The 16,602-nt window shown below is 44.2% G+C and overlaps 1 protein-coding gene across 1 annotated transcript in view; it reads right to left on the bottom strand.

Moving 5' to 3' along the window:
- C1QTNF7 (C1q and TNF related 7) overlaps positions 1-14,491 on the bottom strand; it is a 162,388-nt gene extending 147,897 nt beyond the window's left edge. Inside the window, exon 1 of the mRNA XM_083366940.1 lies at positions 14,456-14,491. The gene's annotated coding sequence lies outside the window, so the exon portion shown is untranslated. The remainder of the gene's footprint in view (positions 1-14,455) is intronic.
- Between the last annotated feature and the right edge of the window lie 2,111 nt (positions 14,492-16,602).

Raw genomic sequence — 16,602 nt, 5'->3', positions numbered from 1 at the left:
TTCCCCCATTGCTGTATGGGGCCCAGGTTGGATGGTAGATAAGCACGTGGGTCTGGGGATAGGCTGTCCCGGCGACAGCCTGGGGTGTTATCTCATCTATGGAGATCTAGGCTTTGGGAGGGACAACGGCTAGAGCTGTCCATCCATGCGTGGCTGGATGCCCTGGTAGGGGGCTTCAGGGACAGGAAGGCTGCCTGATCTGCAAAGGAGGGGCTGGGGGATCCCCTTGGCAGGAGTTGGTGGCTGTCTCGTTGATCATCCTGATCGCTGGTGTATGGGGAACGGGAAGGTTGCTCTCCGCTTCTCATCTCTAGCTCCTCGCACCTTTCCACCAACTTCTCCACTGACTGACTATGAGCTGTGGACAGGTACTTCCACTCACCCAAGTCCTCAGTATCAGATGATTTTGTAGTTCTTCATTGGTCTGGGGAACGCAACATGTGGGAATCCCTTTGTGGTAGCTCAACCTTGTCTGCCTTTGAAGCACTTGAGGGTGGCAGGGCCGTCTCAAGGTGTCTGGAGTCTCCACTGGGCTGGGCCCATTCCAATGACCAGATCAGCTGTTTTCACGGCTTGGGCTTTCCCCCCAGTTGGGAGGCCTGAAAAAGCTCCTTCTCCACCGGCGCGCTGGCTGTTGCTCCCCCCACTGGGGTAGCAGCTGCTGCCGGGGTGCTGGTTTCAGGTATTCTCTCTTTCTCCATGCTGAGATCTTCCCAAATCATTGTCAGCTTATCCCTTGATTCTAGGGACAGCGACTGGGGCTCAGGATGCCTAGATACTTAGGAAAAAGTTGTAGTTTTTGGCTTAATGTTATGGTTCCGACAGGTGAAACTCTTCAAAGAATTTTTGTCCTTGATTTCTGTTGCAAGTCTTTGTTCATTCTGAGCCTTTGCTTTCCTGACTTCATCTTTGCATGTTCGGGCTGTCGGCTGATAATCATCTTTTGTTATATGTCCCTCTTTCCATTTTTTGTACTTGTCCTTTTTGTCTTTCAGTTTGTCAGAGAGATCTTTATGCAGCCATGCTGGTTTCTTCTTGACTTTCTTGTTTTTCTTTTTCAGTGGTATTGCACTGGACTGGCCCCCTATGATCATACTTCTCAGAGTTTTCCACACTTCTTGAGTTGTTTTCCCGTTTTAGGATTTTTGTCCATGGAATCTTTCCTAGGTTTTCTCTGAGTTTGTTAAAACCAGCTGTTTTGAAGTTTAAGTCTCTCTTTGGATTATATTCTATTTTTTCTGTTTGCATTATATTGAATTTCAGCATAACGTGGTCACTTTTACCCAAGGTTCCAGCAACTTCAACTCCCTCTATCACTTCTTGGTTAGTAAGGATTAGTTCCAGTATACCTTTACTTCTAGTTACCTCCTCTACCTTTTGGATGATAAAGTTGTCAGCTAGGTTGGTTAAGAATCTGTTTGATCTCCCACTCGCTGCAGAATTTGTCTCCCAGTTGATATCTGGATAGTTGAAATCTCCTATTACTACTGTGGTATGCTTCCTACATACATTTGCTATCTATTTCTTCTGATTGGTTGGTTAGCCTCTAATATACATCTATGGCAATGTCACTGTCAGAATCCAGTTATACAGAATTTCATTTCTATCTTCTCTGATTTAAAACCAACTCTTACTATCTCCTGGATTCTGTCATACTACTAAGGGGGAGGGGGGTATGCATGGGGTTTTTACTACTTTCACTTCCTCTATTCACTACAAAGTAACCTTTTGTTGATTCACTTTGGGTCTGCTAACCATATCAATGTGGCCATCTGCCTTTCATCCTATTCCCCTCTGAAACTCCCCTCTTTACCGGCAGTGAGGGAAAAAGTGGGGGGGGAAGAGATACAACACCTGGGATCTGGGTAAAGAGAGGATTGAATGATCATGCCAATGGAGCCAGACTGATGTTATTTTTCCTGGAGTTAACACCTAGAAATCTGCTGGTTTGAATTGCCCGGAAGAACTGCGGGGTGGGGGGCTGCTTGGGAACAGTTTAAAACATTGAATGGTGGGGGGATTCCCTCAGATCCTGTCTAGCATGCCTACTATCAATTTCTCTTAATAAAAATTCCTGTTGGAAGAGACCGTTTCCAAGAGTTCTGTTTTCGTAAGATGTAGATTGAAGTAGATCCTTACATTAGACAGGATCTGCAATAATTTTCAACCTGGAAGGGAGAACCTTGCCGGGGGACTTTGCAAAAAATAGAATGTCAGACGATGATGCAGGGAAGGGAGAAACCCTCACAGAGAGGGAGCCTTTTCCCCGACCAAAAACCTGCCAGCTGTCAGGATCTGAATTGTCATACTCCTCAGGAGAAGAAGTGGTGGAGACGCATAACCACAAACCTCGGTGTTCAATGGGCATTGAAAAGAAAAGTGAGTGGGAAAAGAAATAAAGAAAGTTGACCCTGAGACGGGGGCCCAACCAACCAGAATGGAAGCAGGAGATGGAGAAATCCCTGCACGTAAGTGATCCAGTAGCAACCACTTCAGCAACCCGCAGATGGCAATCCAGATGGAAGACAATACAACCAATGATGAAGGCACCAATCCATTCAAAGACTCCCACCACTGGATGCAAAATTCAAGGGGGAGCCGACACGCTTGGGGTTTTTCCTAACCCAATTCCTCAACTACATGGAAGAATACGACCGACACATCCCTAGCGACAAAGCCCGTATCCAGATCATGCAATCTGCTCTGGATGGACTGGCCGCAGATTGGGTGGTGAATTTTCATGACTCCAGTGCCACAGAGCTCAACGACCTCAACCGTTTCATGTCCTCTCTGAAAAGGTGATTTGAGGACCCCCTGGCTGATCACAAAGAAAGAATCAAAACAATGAGGCAAGGCAGACACCTGGTAGCCAAATATACACAAGAATTCCGGGCCATTGCCAGCAAGCTGAACTGGCCAGAAGACATCCTCCTTAGCCATTTCAAAGATGACCTAAATTACAACCTATATGATGCTTGCCTGCCACAGGGAGACCCACACCAACTCGACGAATGGTACGTCCTGGCAGAGGAAGCAGAGATTGACCTACTGAAGAGGCACCGCTGAGGAAAACAATGGAGACACTCACTGCCTGAGCTGACGTATGAGCTAACGAAGCCACCAGCTATGGCCAAGAAGGCAATGGGCTGTTTCAAATGTTGGAGAGAGGGGCATCAGACCATAGAATGCCGCTCGAAAGCCCCCCAGCACAACCCAGACAGATCACTGGCCAGCAAATCCGGGAAGTCCCCAGCTAAGCCAAAAGAATCTGCCATGAGAGTGATAGAGGCTATGGAATCCCCAAGCTCTGCCCAACAAGGGGAAGGAACCCCGGCCTACACTGCAGGGCTAGTGGATGCCTCAGATGACAGCTCAGAGGGCGAACTCCTGGTAAGTGGACCCATCGCACCCATCCTCAAGACAGTGACTATATTAATAATTCCCTCCATGCCCGAAGCTGTCAAGGTGAAAGCCTTAACAGACTCTGGTTGCACCCACTGCCTCATTAGCCCGATGCTAGTGGGGAATCTGGACATTCCATTGAGGACGCTAGAACAACCAATCTCATTTGGCCAGTTAGATGGGTCCATAGCAGGGGGGGTGCCAGCTACCCTAGCCACTTTACCAGCCCACCTATCCCTGGGAAACCATGAGGAAGACATAACATTTGTAGTGACCCCAGGCATGGAGCGCCCAATGATCCTAGGGATGGAATGGTTAAAGAAATGGAACCCCTGGGTAAATTTATTCCATTTATATCCCGCCCTTCTCTGAAGTCTCAGGGCAGCTTACAAGCTTAGCAGTAGCCTTCATTCTATGTATATGCCTGCTTATTAGGGCTTTCACCCCCAAATTGTAGGACGGCAGAAATCAATTTCCTGAAGGGAGACCCTACGGACTTAAAACCCCAACGGGATCTACCAAAATTAGGAACAGAAAAAGCATCCATGGGAGAAGAAAAGGGGCTACCTGAAATACCAGAGGACTACAGAGATCTTGCCGAATTCATCTGCCATGAGCTCCCCCCTCCAACCCACAGACTGTGCCATAGAATTCAAGCTTGGGGCAAAACTCCCGAATCCCAGATTATACTCCATGAGCCCAAAGGAGAAGGAGGAAATGGAAAGATTCATAAAGAAAAACCTAGAAAGGGGGTTCATTGAGCCAGCCAAGCCTAAAGTGGCCGCTCCGGTCCTCTTTAGAGAGAAGAAGGACAGCTCTTTACACTTATGCATTTGTATATAAGCATTTAAGACCTCTATGCCTGACTGTGGGTATATTTCCTGCATCTCCTGATTGTTCTTGGAGTTTTCTTTTACAAAATCCTACATTTTGGTGGGAAAAATCAAAAGTATAATATAGACGTGGGGATGATGCAGGGCAGTAGTACATGAAAAAAGTATCAAAGATCTTAATGAACCAACATGTGATGTTGCTGTAGAAAAAACAAATGCAGTTCTGAGCTGCATCAATAGAAATATCATATCAGTATTGAGAGATTTCCACTTTATTCTGTGTTGATTGATTTTCAGCTAGAATATTGGATCCCATTCTAGGTGGGAGAAAATATTCTCATACTGATAATGAGGATGCAGCAGCTGCATAAATAATTACAAAAAAAATGTACAAGCTGATCTACCACCACAGAAGAGACAAACTTTCTCCCTCCCCCCCCCAGGTTTCATTGAAAAGACAAAAGAAAAAAGCTACAGGCCAGTAATTTTTATTCCTTTCTGTATAAGATACACAAACTATATTAAAGATTAAAACAAGCTCCATTTCCCTGCTAGGAAGAAACTAGTTAAAGTGAGATAGAAGTATATTGCACATTCCAGGGAATTATGCTGCATCTACATAACATAACATACAAATAATGTAAAATAAAAATTAAAAGGGATTTAAAACTAATAACATATGTAATTAAGATTGTTAACATGATTAATAGCATAAAGATATATCAAATAAAACCTTTTGAGGGCACAATTTATTCACCTGTCCAAAATTTATTCACAACATAGTACATGATCTATGGTTAACTGAACCAAGCTAACCTAATTTTCCACTCCTTGGGACTTGGCCCAACCTTTCTGCTAGCCTAAAAATGGATTCCCATCTGCTTATCAGTGTTAGGGTGCTTTCAGTAAGACCGTTCTAATTATTAATTTATTAATTATCCCAATTGAAAGGATAATTTTCTATCCATGCTGGAGACCACCGCGCCCTAAGGATCCATCCTAGGGCCTACGCAGAAGCCAGCAGCACAAGGCAACGCGAGCAACAAGAAACACAAGCAACTCACCATGGCAAAAGTAGGCAAACTCGAAGAATTTGATGTCACACACCTGGAGAGATGGGCGTCCTACATTTCCCGCGTTGAAAATTACCTCCATGCCAACCAGGTCGGCAAAGATGGGTTGAAGGCCATGACCCTTCTCTGTGTGTGCAGCTCCGCCACCTTTGACATTGCCGAGAACCTGGTTGCACCGATGCCACTCGAGTCTGTCACCTACGCGGACTTGAAGAAAAAGCTCTGAGACCACTTTGAGCCCAAATTATCTGTCATAGTGTGGAGGCACACTTTTGAGCAGTGGGAGCAACAGCCTGGTGAGTCTGCTACAAAATTCATCGCTGCTCTTCTTCAAGCGTCCCGACTGCAATTTTGCAGATTTGAAGGAGAGACTAAGAGGCCGTTTAGTCTGTGGACTCTGGAACCGAGAGCTCCAACAAAAACTGTTCACCAAGGAGACTCTCTCACTACAGGAGGCCATGAAGGAGGTCATGGTGGATGAAGCTGCCAGAGGGGCTGTTAAAGCACTGCGGCCCTCCAAAAGCACTTCAAGCACCGAGGCCATCCACCATGAGGACACTGAATGGTTGGAAGACACCGATTCAGTCTATGAAGTCAACAAGCTACAAAAGCACCAGGAGAAGTGACTGTGGCCAGCTGAGAAGGCAGTTCCGTTCCTTAGATGCATGGGCTGTGGAGGCTGTCATCAACGCGTGGGATGCCAATTCCAAACAGCAATGTGCCGGGCGTGTGGCAAACCAGGCCACATTGCTGCCTTCTACCAAGGTCGCCAGAGGGACTGTCTGCAGGAAGACTTAGTCAGGAGAGGTACCGGGGCCCTGGGGCAACACCGAGTAGGGTTCTGCTCCAGCCAGAGGAGCGTGTTCTGCACTGGTGCCCATCACCCCTTAAGCAGAAGCTTTGACTTCAGGTCAAGCTTCAGGGAGTTCCATGCAAAATGGAACTGGACACAGGCTCAGCCATGTCTGTCATCTCCATAGGAACATTCAGGCACATATGCAACAGATGGGTCAACAGATGGGTCAAACTTCCAAAACAGCAACAGATGGGTCAAACTTCCAAAACTCCTGAGTGGTGGTCAAAGATGAAGCCACACTCCTAGTGAATTTCAAGGGGTTTGCAGGTCCACTAGATGTTGTAGTGGTGGAAGGCCAACGCACGAGCCTCATAGGGCTCAATTGGTTTGATGCATTGGGCATTCAAGTAACCGGCTTTCCTGAACACAAGTGGCAGACTTGTCTTCAGTCTGCCAAGAATTTGTGCATGTTTTCAGTTCAAGCCTTGAGGAGTACAAGGGTCCTCCGATAGCCTTCAAGCTTGATCCCCTGGTAACACCAATACGGATCAAAACTTGTCAAGTGCCTTTTGCTTTAAAACCCAAAATCAACGCAGAACTGGACAACCTGGTCAGTCAGGGGGTATTACAGCCCATAGACAGTAGAGTGTGGGAGACCCCCGTAGTAATGCCACTTAAGGCCAACAGAGAAGTATGCATACGTGCTGACTATAAGTGTATTATTAACCGGGCACTTCAACAGCATGTGTACCCGGTGCCAGTTGTCAGCCATATTTTGGCTTCATTGCAAGGAGGCCACGTGTTTGCCAAATTAGATTTGGCACAGGCCTACCAACAGCTGACTAACATTGTTGTTTCAACTCTCTCCCTCTTTGTTTTATTTTCTCTATCTCCAGGTGAACATCTTGTTTTTCTAGGGGGAGCGGCATGTCAGAACCCTCAATTAATCATGCATATTCTCTGGGGTTAGGTTATTTGGGTTCTGCCATTCTCCCATGGGGAGAGAGGGGTAGCTGGGGGCTTGTAGTGCACGTATCCTTGATGAGGTGTGAAAGGAATGCCTTGGGGCCAACTGCCTTATCTCAGCATGCAGGGAGTGACTAGAGAAGACCTAACAACCTTGACAGAGGCACTTTATTGGTTGCTTTTCCGTGGCTTGATGTCACCTGTGGATTGGCCTGTTTGACCCGACTGGATGGACTATTTTGCAGGTTTAACCTATTGATTTGGGCAGGAAATCCTCAGATCCTGCTTAGCTTTCCTGCTTTCTGTACCTGCTAATAAAAGTTCCTTTCAAAATGATGCCTGTTTCAAGAGTTCTGCTTTCTTGGTAGAGAAACGGAGTGTCAGGGCCCACTTCAAAACCTCATCCCAAGAAAGCAGGACTCTTGGAACAGTTTCTTTCCAAAAGGAACTTTTATTAGGAGAAGCTGATAGCAGGCATGATAGGCAGGATCTGAGGGTTTCCCACTCAGATCAATAGGTTAAAAAAGTCCCAAGCAAAACCCAACCCCAATAGTTCATCCGATCAGTTTGAATGGGCCAATCCCCAGATGTTAAGTTTGCTGTGGGAAAGGAGCTGATATCGGGGTCCTTTCCCATGCTTGTGAAGATGTTGTTGGGTCTTTGAACCTTCCCTTCCACAGCGAGAGTTAAGCCAGATGTCCGGAGGAACATCCTTTCTAACCCAAGGTAACATCAAGGGAGAGACAGTTCAAAGAGTCAGCATGCAGGAACAGCAGAAAGGATACCTTGTAGCAAAGCAAAATAACATACCACGGAGCCTCCCCTTCCCCGTGAGTATGGCAGAACCCTCAGAAAGAAAGAATTAGGAAAGAGACGAGATGGATTTCCCCGCCACCCCAGAGAAAAATGGGTTGTGACACAGAGGCAGATCCTTACACTCAGGATCCAAAAGTATCACACCACTTGAATAATGAGCCCTATCCAACAACATAAAATTTAATGTACAGAAAAGCAAGATTTTACACTTAGTCAGGCAAAACCAAAGGTACAAGTACAGATTAGGCAAAACCTGGCTCAAAAACAGTAACTGTGAGAGGAACCTTGGAGTCCTAATGGATGATCACTTAAATATGAGCCAGCAGTGTGTAGCATCAGCCAAAAAAGCTAATACAATCCTTGGTGTATAAAGAGGCATTGAATAAAAATCACAGGAAATATTAGTACTGCTTTATAAAATCTTAGTAAGACCACACCTGGAACACTGTATCCGGTTTTGGTCACCACATTACAAAAAAGATGTTGAAACTTTGGAAAAAGTGCAAAGAAGAGCAATGAATTATTAAAAGTCTGGAGACTAAAACATTCTTTTAGAATGGTTGCAGGGTTGGGTTATGGCTAGTCTAGTAGAAAGAAAGGGGTAATATGATAGCAGCAATCCAATATTTGAGGGGCTGCCACAAAGAAGAGAGGGTCAACTTATTTTCCAAAGCACCAGAGAGGGCAGGACAAGAAATAATGGATGGAAACTAATCAAGGAGAAAAGCAACCTGGAAATAAGGATGAACTTCCTAATAAGTGAGAAAATTAACAGCTTGCTTTTAGAGGTTGTGGGTGCTTCATCACTGAAGATTTTAAAGAAGAGATGGACAGCCATTTGTCTGAAATGGAATAGGGTCTCCTGCTGGTGCAGGGGGTTGAACTAGAAGACCTCCAAGGTCCCTTCCAGTTCTATTCTGAAATAAAACATTTCAACTGAGAAATAAACTCAAGACAACAAAAGAACTGGAGGACAGTCTTTCCACATGGAAGATCATTTATGATTAAATCAATGACAACCAAAGCTGGGCCAGAGGAAGTTGAGGAATAATAATAATAAAACATCTCTAAAATACCCCAAGAAGTTCATCCCTTCTGTGACAGTGAGATCCTACAGCCAGAGGTCATTTCCTTCTTCTCCTCTCCCTCTCCCCATGTTTCTGCCAGGTTTCAGACAATAGAAATGGTTTTTCAGAACACCTGAAATATTCCAAATGCACTCCTGTCCACACACAAACATTCATTTTCTTCTGGAATGGTACTGGGTGAAGTTTAGAAATGAACATGCCATAAAAAAGTGTTTTGACTACTTGATTGAAACATGTTAATAAATAAAATATTTCTCAGCATTGACATTTGAGGTTGTGAGAGTTGAGCACAACATTTTCTCTTATTCTGCTGTTTGTTTATATTGCCTCTCTCATCCCAACTACTAGGTTTGACAGCTCCAATTTGTTCTAGTAAATAGATGTCTTAGGACTGTGGTGGCGAACCTATGGCACACGTGCCACAGGTGGCATGCAGAGCCCTCTCTGTGGGCATGTGCACCATCGCCCCAGTCCTAGGCCTTTAGCTGGGTTTTATAAAACCTTTTTGCTTTAGCCTTCTACCACTGTGTGCAAAAAAAAGATTCATTCAATCAATCAATCAATTTCAACTTCTCATGGGAAAAAAAAGATCTCACAAAGTTGGAATTTATTTTTTATTTTTTTTTATTGAAAAGTTTTACAGTACATTTTAACTTTGACCATCCCCCCTCCCCCCACCCCTACCTAACCCTCCCTATCCCTCCCACACATTCCCCCCTCCCCCCGACTTCCCAGAGCTAAATACAGGGTATAAGAACAAAGAACAATCATAAGCATCCATATGCTAACAACAATAAACTATTAATTCTATCACCCTCTAGCTCATATAAAATGATTACAAGCAATATTAATATTACATATAAAAAGAAAAGAAAACAGAAAAGGAAACTTACTCAAATGCTAAATAAAATTTCTTAGTCCCATATTTGATTTCTAAACAAATTCTCATTTACGCGCCAAGAGCGCCTATCCCTATTGTCCTTGTTGATCTCTAACCAAACTGGACTATGGTCAGAGATAGTTCTTGCACAGATCTTTACCTTCTTAATCCTGGAAAAAATGTCATTAGTCAGTAAAATAAAGTCAATCCTAGAAAAAGATTGATGTTTATCAGAAAAAAAGTATAATCCTTTTCATGTAGATGTGTATCGCGCCAAATGTCTCGCAATTCCAAATCATCTTTCATTTCAAAAAAAGATTTAGACAATCTAGCATGACTCGGGACACGCTTAAAAAAACCAGCTTTGTCCATCTGTACGTATAGGACACCATTCCAATCTCCCATAAAAATAAAAGATTTATAATCCAATTGGGTAACCTTTGTGTGTAGTAAGTTAAAAAAGTCAGCTTGTTGTTGATTAGGAGCATACAATCCAACTAAAAGCATTTTTTTACCTTCTAGCAGCAAATCTATCATAACATATCTTCCTTGCTTATCTACTTCAATTAGTTCCGCTGTTAGAGTACTTTTAACGTAGACAACCACTCCATTTTTCTTGTTCATCACAGAAGCAACAAATTGCGCACCCGACCGTGAGTTCGATAAGTACTTTTGGTCCATAACCCTAATATGCGTTTCTTGCAAACAAATAACATCAATCTTAAATTGTTTTAAATATTGAAAAACTTTCTTTCTCTTCTGTGGTGAGTTTAATCCATTAACATTCCAAGTTAGAAATTTAGTCGCCATTCTTGGCGTCCCGAAGCTTTTGGAGCACGTCTGCAATGACCCCTGTGACTTCTTTGGGCCGCGCCCCTCCCACAGCTTCACTTTGTACGCTTTGGAGGTTCCATAACTTTCTGCTGGTCTTGCTCTTGCTCTTGTCTCGCTCGTCTTAAGGCGGCACGCGTCATCCTCTGCTCTCCAGCAGCAGCCGATGAAACTGTAACTTGATCCCCTCCAGCACCATTCTCCTCTGTCTGTCTACCTTCAGCATCTTGAGGCTTTCCCTCGCCATATCCCTTTGCAGCTTCCAGAAGTGATAGGGGGGTTGCTTTTAACACATTGCTGTAAAAATCACGTGCCTGAGTCATAGTAGCCAGACGATGTCTTTTACCTTCGTGCATCACCACCATTCCGACTGGAATCTCCCATCTAAACTTGATATCACATTTCTTAAGTTCCTGTGCAAGGAATGCAAAATCTTTCCTTCTTCTTAAAATCTTTGGAGGAATCTCTTTTAGAACCAGGACTTCTTGCTCAGCAACCACAAATTTAGTATCGTAAGCAGCTTGAATAACTTCATCTCTAATTGCTCTCTTTGTAAAGTAAACCACCACATCTCTAGGTAGCTTCCTCTGTCTTGCAATCCATGAATTTACACGAAAGATTTTATCCATACTTCCCTCAATTTCAGATGCTGGTTGGCCCAATACCGCTTCCAAAGCCTCAGAGATCAGCTGCTTTAAATCTTCTTTAGGATTCTCTTTTAAGCCCCTGATTCTAATAGCATACTGCATCTGATGGTACTGGACAAGACTCAATTCTCCGTCCATTTTGTCCCTTATATTTTCATTCTCTAATACCTTTACTTCCAATATAGAATTCTTTTGACTAAGATCCTCCACTTTTTCATCCAAACGTTGCACACATTCAGCCACTCTTTCAATTGTAGACAAAATGTCTACCCTCATTGCACTAAACTTCTCTTCCATCTTCTCCTCCAATTTCTCCAATTTCTCCTCCAGCTTTTCCTCCAGCTTTTCCATCTTTTCATCCATCATATCTGACATTAATTGTGAATGCTTTTCAAAGGCATCTTGTAAATCCTTAAGCGTCAATGCTGGAGGAGGTGCAGGAGGAAGCAAAGCTTGCAACGAAGTCTGTTGCACCGGGGAAGCCCCCGCACTCCAAAGAGCTTTAGAAGTTTTAGCCGCCATCTTTCCCCACTTTCACTTGTTGCGCACTTTCACTTTAAAGCTATAAAATCCATTGAGCTAGAGAGTAAAGATAAAAGTCCACTTCACCTTGACCTCCTGTACCGCTCTGCCTGCACCTTGATACTCAAGAGTCTTTCCTTCTGGCAGGGGTGGTTGCTAATGCCTGGCTCTGCTCCAAAAATCACGCAGCAGAGACGCTGCGCAGCTCGGAGCTAACCCAGGCTTCGGGGGGGCTCGATCCTTCAGCCGCCCAAACCTTCAGCTCAGGCGGCCCTGGAGAGCTCAACCCCTACCTGGGGCCTCACCATTTCCTCTTCTCCCGAGGAGGGGGCTTCAGATCCACCTAAACAGCTGATCGGCACTGTTTTCGATGGAACAAACACAGCTGTGGAGCGGACAGCCCGGAGACGGCTGTCTTCGGCATCGCGTCGCCACCGGAAGTCCAAAGTTGGAATTTATTGATTGAACTTTTTAGTCCTACCCAGTCTGCCGTTACCACCACAGCCACATCCGCCCAATGGGCCCCACCCATCCAATGGGCCACGCCCACCCAGCACCCAACAGTACATAAGTGGGTTTTGTGTTGCAGTTTGGGCACTTGGTCTCTAAAAGGTTCGCCATCGCTGTCTTAGGACTTTGCGAAGGGAACAGTAATACCCACTTTGGCTTACCAGGCATGTGGCCCCAAACTTTATTTTGAATTGATAGAACAGTTAGGCAGACAAGTGTCAGCCTATTGCAACAATGGAAAACAAATGCTTGGATTGATATTCTCATTTTCACAGAAAAGCCAAACTTCAGCTTTTGGTGGAGAAACACTAACTCAAATCAACAAGAAGGGGTTATGAAGTCACTCCAGAGAGCAGGATACAAATCATGTATTTGAAATACAAGAAAGGAGATTATAAGTGACTGTTAGGGGGGGGGGAAACTTTCTAACAGGAGGACAGCCCAACTATGAAACTCCTTCCTCAATAAAGTAGTGGGTTCTCCTTTCTTGGATACATTCAAGCAGAGGCTGAACAGATGCTCTGATTCACATTCCTGCACTGAGTAGGAGGCCTGGGGTTGATGGGCTCAAAAACCTTTTCCAAGTCTTGGATTCCAGGAAATAAAATAAAATAAAATAAAATGGGGTGGGCGCGGTTTCCTGGTGACGTGTCTGGCCCGTGGGTTGGCTGTTTGACACCCCTGCTGTAGAACATGGCTGTTACACCATCTTGTTAACGAGACTCCTGACAATCCTGTCCAGAATAATCCAATATTGTGATATTCTGTTTCAGGATATACTGGGGATTTATCTACAGATCTTCCAAAGTTGGGATGCAAAAATCTGGATGAGTACTAGGGGACAGCCATGAACAACAGCTTTCAATGTTTCTTGCTTAACTTCTAGCATTTGTCCAGATGCTTGCTGTCCATGATGAAAAATGCAGTCAGGTTAATTGATAGTACAATCAATTCTTAGACAAGAATCCAATTCATTGGATTCCCATCCATGGGAAAATTGGATGGAAGGCTTGGAGAGCAAAAGAAGGACTGTTTCTGAAGCCATTGTTCAAAGCCACAGTTACAACTGTGCACTGCTGGAGCCTCAACATTTTTAAATTATTGGGTTGAAATGCTAAACTTTAAATGTGAAATGTATACCATTGCACCCAGACCAGGCATTTTTCTTCCTCTAATGTCTGATTTGTTTTTCTAGCTTTAAATAAAGTAATCACCGAAAATAGGATTTGGGGTTACTGATCAGACCCTATTACCAGCTCTTCTTTCCTTTCCCATCACTCCTAATTCCAATCTCACACACATTTACCAACTCTCTCTCAGTTGTGTTAGCCCCTTCCCTAACTTGGTACTGAGGCAGCATGACAAAGGAGTTTTTGAACTTTTCAGCTGTCATTTAACTAATTTTTAAAACAATTCAGTAGTATCAGATTCAGCTCAATAATGAAAATGTCTACAGACACCACCAAAGAAAACATCAAATTAGACAGAGAAGAATCTAGAAAGAATATCTGTGCTTTGCAACCCTTTTAAGTGAATTTGGAGTGCTGGATTTAATTAATAACACAGCACCAGTTTATTTCCAGAAAAGAGAAACAATGATTTTCTTTTAAATCTATAAAGGTTGCACCAGTCAGGATCACATATCTACTTTCTAATGAAGTAAGCTAAGTTGCCTTAAATTTCATTTAGTCTTTGTCTAATATTTCATTGTTTTGTATCCTAGCTAGAAAACAACTGGAAATTTAAAAGAAAATTAATAGGATTATTTATCCTCTCTCTTCTCAATCATTTGCATAATTAGCAAAATATTTGCTAATATACAAGCAAGCATTCTAGATTTAGTGAACTGGAACATGACATACATTTGAAAGAAACAGACTTTAACAAATCTTCATTTATACAACCAAATAATTAACAAAACTCAGTTTTGCTTGGAATTAAGTTTTGGACATTTAGTATGTAGATCTCTGTGAGATCCACTGGGTTGCTAAAGCAACTCTTTTTTTGCACAAACCTGTATTTTATTCAAGGTTTGCATTTCCCGTTAGCTGCTTTTCAAAGAGCTTCACAAGAAAATCACCAGCCTCTTACCTTGCTTTGGAGCCACTGAACTCACATTTTCCAGCAAAACCATATGTTTCCTTTGGAGTTCCAACATACTTTTAAAAGCCTTAGCAAATAAAGATGTGCCAAACTGATGCAAGTCTTTCCAAAAACAAGAAGTATCTTACGAATAATGGCCTTCCCCAGGCTCAGTTTCGAAGTTGTGCAACTGTCTTTTTTAGCTAAATGAACTCCCACTCTTTGTCTTGGACTGCAGCCAAAGACTCTAATTTAAAGCAACTGTCAACTTTGCTATAAAGCTTTCAGAAGAGGTCCACACAAATAGCAAAAGGGGCAGAAAATCCTCTTGGCTTCCAAACTAAGAAAATTGCAGCATATCAGGAAGTACAATAAATCTCACTGAAGTCCATGAGACTTTTTGTCCTGAGTAGATATATCTTAAATTATATTGCAAATCTAAAAGGATAATATCTTCTAGGCAATAATGCAGTACAATATTTGTGCATATTAATTATTTAAATCAGGGGTCCCCAAACCCCAGGCTGCAGCCCAGTTCAGAACCAGGAAGCAGTAGGCAGCTCCATTTGTATGAGCAGAGTGCATGCGTGCCTGTCACTTGCTGCAAATGGAGTTGTGTCCATGTGCTTGCTCATCCACCATTTGTGCGGAGTCATCACCTATCCCTCCTCTGCTGGTCCACAAAGCCGGAAAGGTTGGAGACCACTGGTTTAAATTGGCGTGTGTGAAAAGAAAACATAAAAGAAGAGAAACTCTTATGTTTCTGACCAAAGGAGCCATTTATGGTAGAAGTGAACTGGGGGGATCAGAACAGAACTTGTGAGTGCAGCTGAGCCAAGGGAAACAAGATTTTGTGGCTTTAAAATTTAATAGTTGTCAGAACCCACCTCTTCCGACTTCTTAAGAAAGCAGCACTCTTGGAGACAGGGTTTTCCAAGGATGATCTTTTACTAAGAAATAGGAGATAGCAGGCATAACAGACAAGATCTTATTTATTTATTTATTTATTTATTTAATTTATATACCGCCCTTCTCTCAAGAGACTCAGGGCGGTTAACAGGGCAATACATAAAAGACAGATACAAAAGTTAAAATTATTAAAACATGATTAAACAATGCCCATAGTACAAATTTAAAATTAAAGTCATAATAACGAACCCACCCCGTCCCATCAGGCCAGGCCCGCTTCCTTAAAGAGATGGGTTTTAAGGTCGCGCCGGAAGGAGCGGAGGTCGGGCGCCATCCGGAGCTCTACCGGAAGATGGTTCCATAAGTCCGGTGCACCCACAGAGAACGCTCTCCCCCTGGGGGCCACCAGTCGGCATTCTTTGACCGGCGGCACCCTGAGGAGGCCCTCTCTGTGGGAGCGTACTGGGCGGAGGGAAGTTGACGCCGGCTGCAGGTGCTCCCCAAGGTATTCTGGACCCATGCCATGGAGGGCTTTGTAGGTCATTACCAACACCTTGAACCTCACCCGGAAGACAACTGGCAACCAATGCAGCTCGCGGAGCAAAGGTGTAACACGGGAGTATCGGGAGACCCCCGACACAACTCTCGCGGCTGCATTCTGTGCCAGCTGGAGCCTCCGAGTGGTCTTCAAGGGTAGCCCCATGTAGAGAGCGTTGCAGTAATCAAGACGAGAGGTCACGAGCGCATGAGTGACCGTGCGCAAGGCATCCCGGTCTAGATAGGGCCGCAACTGGTGCACCAGGCGAACCTGGGCGAATGCCCCCCTAGTTACAGCTACAATATGGTCTTCTAAAGAGAGCTGTGAATCTAGGAGGACTCCCAAGTTGCGAGCCCTATCTACAGGAGGTAATGACTCACCCCCCATAATGAGGGGTGGGATATCCTGAATATCCCGGGATGCCGGTACGCACAGCCACTCCGTCTTGTCAGGGTTGAGACGAAGCCTGTTCCTCCCCATCCAGACCCGGACCGCCTCCAGGCACCGGGACATCACATCGAGGGCATCACTGGGGTGGTTTGGGGTTGAAATGAAAAGTTGGGTATCATCAGCATACTGATGATACCCAACTCCAAAACCACGAATGATCTCACCCAGCGGTTTCATGTAGATGTTGAACAGAAGGGGCGAGAGGACCGACCCCTGAGGGACTCCACAAGCGAGAGACCTCGAGGTCGACCTCTGCCCC

This window comes from Vipera ursinii (assembly GCF_947247035.1).
Source record: "Vipera ursinii genome assembly, chromosome: 7".
Lineage (NCBI taxonomy): Eukaryota > Metazoa > Chordata > Lepidosauria > Squamata > Viperidae > Vipera > Vipera ursinii.
This window is presented reverse-complemented; position numbering and strand designations above follow the sequence as displayed.